Consider the following 3,784-nt stretch of genomic DNA (forward strand, 5'->3'; position numbering starts at 1 on the left):
TTCAACTTTTAGAGGTTGTCGCTACCTCAAAGAGGAGGCAAGATGTTTGGGAATGCCTAGGGAGGAAGGAGTGGAGTGGGGTGAGCACTAGGGGAATGTAGGCATTGCAGGAAAAGGGGAAAAAAAATAAGAAAGCTTGACATAACAGGGGAAATTCACTTTCCAGCCCAGCTTTTAGATCAGGGTGAGGCACAGAAAGAAGCAGCAAGACCACTGGAGAGTTATGTGAACAAGCAACTGACTCCAAGCTGCTGGAGCAGCACTTGAGAAGGCACATCCAAACACAGCTCAGAATTTATTCTAGCTGCAAGTTCTGCAATCAAAATGTGAGGCTTCCCCAGTGAAAGCTCCCACTCCTGGCTGCCGTGATTTAAACTACAGAAACCTCTTCAAGCGGGTGTGATCAGTGACTGAGGAATGTCTTTGTTTGCACAGTTATCATCTCACTGCATTCATGCTTGCTGCTGCAGGATTTCTCTCTTCACTAGCTGGGCTATTTGTGATCATCTTGATAATATAGCATAGAAATGAGAGGATGTTATGGTTTTGCAATATAACCTGTGCCTGATTACCAAGCAAATTTGGCCTTTATATTAAGTAACCAGAGGGCTATAAATTCCTAGGTGAAGAACAAACTCTTTTTACAGCAAAGCAAGGATATTCAAAGACATTTGTCCCAGTTTAATTAGATTTCAAAAGTGGGTTTAAATGAGCTTTAAGCCTCCAAACTGCCGGGGCAGTCCAATATTTTACCTCTGTGCCATATGAAGGTAAATAACTTCAATGCCTATTCTTCCACACAGAATTCTCACCTTCTCAGGGCCAAGCGAGCAGTGTATTTATGTTATTGATTGAAACAACAGTTTAGTCTGCCACTTGGTTTTAAAGGATCTACCCGAGAGCAATCAATCCTGTTCAGGTCCATCTCCCAGCCAGCGTGTAAATGCCACCACCCCTGACAGCTACACCTCCCTCCCGGGAGAGACCGAGACCTTTCAGATGGCAACGCAGACTTAGGCATTTCTCCAGACCACTCCATTACTCTCTCCAGACCGCAAGGTAGCTCTGCATGATCTCTATTACACACCGGGGAAAAATGATGATAAAAGAGAAGAAAAGGACTTGTTTCTTCCCATGAGAAATACCCTCCGTGCAGGCAAAGAGCAGCTCACAGGTATCTCCCAGTGCCAAGGGGGAGAGCTGCAGAGCTGCAGGTTTGCACTTCCAGGCATGTCTCAGAAGTGGGATTTTGATGGGGTGGGGGACACCTCTGAACGAGCCCATTATTCTTCTCATTTCATTATCTAATGGTCTCTGGATGTGCAGCAATGGTATAAATAGCTTGGGGGCTGACTTAATTTGCTGAAGATTTCATCTGAGTAGCTGCAAGAGCATGGCTGCAATTTCTATTACGTGACACAGCAGCAGCTGCTCAGCCTCACCTCTGAGACAGCTCTAGCCCAAAAGAAAAATGAGGCACTCATTTACATCAGTTGCATTTTTGTTTCAGAAAGAAAATAAATTCACTAATATAGCAGGACAAATCCCCCCCAATACATACATAAGAACAGCTTCCTAGGAAAAAAAAAGAGAAACTGTACAATATCATGAAGGAATATGAAATATTTCCATGGATTGGCAAGCTTAGTCTGCCACCCCTTAAAAGCATGTCAGATCAAGTCATTCTGGTATAAATTCCTTATATTCCAGATAACTAAAGCACTTTGGCTATACAGTACTGTTTTGACCTTCAAGATGACTCAAAGATGTGTGTGCACTCATATGCACCTTTGTGGTCTAATTCTGGCCAAGTTACACCTGACAAGCTTAAGTGCTGGTTTGTAGTAGCACCTGCAAGGAGTCAAAGACAAGCAACTAAATAAATTCTCTCTCTTGAACCTGGAAGGCAACTGCCTGCTAGCCTCAGAGAGATATCATCACACAAGTGTCATCCCAACAGTCTGAATTGGGCAACTCATGTAAATTGTCCTTAGTCCTAAGGCTGTAGCACCCACCGAGAGCACTGCTGCTGAATCCCTGGCTGTCCTCTCCACTAGCTCTCAAAGCCCTTTACACAGGTCTTCAGGATCATGCATTCCACTGTAAAAGATGGGGAAACTGAGGCACAGAAGTAACATACCCACAGATACTCAACAGTAAGGAAAGGAGCGCTGATGTCAGTCTTCATCATGCCACAAAAGACCAGCTCAAGAAAATGAGCTCAGAGCACTGTAAATTCAGTCCTTCTGACTTTTCTGTTCTTATTCCTCTGCCTCCCCTGAATCCCTCAGCCAAGTCCTTATCACTCCTCCCTCAGCTCCCTCTTAGCCTGAAGTAGGTCAGAAAGAATAAAAGATGTATTCCTTTGGGGGCAAGAAGACCAGAGAAAAACAATGAGGTCTTATTGAGTTTCAAACTGTTCAGCCTTTCCTTGTTTATTTGAAATTATTTTTGTTCATCTGTTTTCAGTTCCTGGAGAAAGTCAGCCCTCGTAAGAATACCCTCAAGCAAATCAGCACAAGATGAAGCATCACCCTCAGGACTCGGGTGGATATGGGAGGGTCCAGGTCTCTGCACAGGGCAAAGCAGAGAGCTCAGACTTTTGAGAAGGGTAAAGGAGCAGCTTTGGTGTTAGGGACCAGTCAGCCTCCACAAGACCCCCTAAAATATACAGAGCAATAGGAGACAGGAAATACCCTACACTGATTAGTCAAAACTGAATCACTTAAAATCACTCCAATTTCTTTTTAATGGTAGAATAATAATAAGTCTTGTGGGTAAAGCACAAATATCAATGTACCCTGACTTTCAGAAGTGTCCATCACTGTCCTATTAGTCTTGCCATAGACAAGCTATGGAAACATGAACAGGTAGAGCTGTGGCAAGGCAGAGAGGGCTGGAAAAAACAGACTCCAGGAGACATTTCCAACGGCTTGTTGACAAATCGAAAGGTGATGTCTGCAGATGGCAGTCCTGATCTGCTACTGTTGGAGATTTCCAGTAGATAAGGGGATAAAGAAGGGACAAACACGCTTACAAAATCTGCAGATACTGCTAAGCTGGAGAGAGCTGTGAACATGTTGTGGAAAAGAAACAATTCAAAATAGTCTTGACAAACTACTGAAAGATTTAAACAATGTAATTCCATAAACAAATGTCTGAATTTCATTGGGAATAATTCACTTGCATCAAGGCAAACTGTAGAGCCACTGGCCAGGCAGCAGATCTGAAGGAGGTAGGATCATGAGTTAGGGAGGTCAGACAGCTGCTGTAAAGCCGAAAAGACACTGGCCAGGGCTGCAGAAACCCACATGCTGCCCGGAAGACACAGTGAGAAAGTCTCCCTCTTTACCCAGCTCTGCCAGGGTCTTGTGTCCAGCTCTGGAACCACAGCTCAGAAATGCATGGAGGGACTGCAAGCATAAATGGCCAGAGATACAGGGGAAAAAAAAATCAGTGTTTGACTTAGAAAAAAGGCAGGGGAAGCACTTAATGTTCTGTAAAATAAGAGGTTACTACTGAAAAGAAGTTATCAGTTCTTCTGTGGTGGTCTGGGCAAAGGGCTTGGACTGCAGTAGAGGAAATTCAGAAATTATTCTTAATATTTAACCAAGCAAAATGGACAGAGAAGAGCTAGTATTGCCTGTACATGAGACCTAGACTCTCCAGCCATAAAAATCTTTGAGGAACAGTTTAGAAAAGCATCTGTCAGGAGCACAGCAAGATGAGTCTATCCTGCCTTTAAACAGGAAGAAAGGCATAGACTCATGGCCTTTCCAACCCA

The sequence above is a fragment of the Caloenas nicobarica genome, chromosome 8 (genome assembly GCF_036013445.1).
Source record: "Caloenas nicobarica isolate bCalNic1 chromosome 8, bCalNic1.hap1, whole genome shotgun sequence".
Classification (NCBI taxonomy): Eukaryota; Metazoa; Chordata; class Aves; order Columbiformes; family Columbidae; genus Caloenas; species Caloenas nicobarica.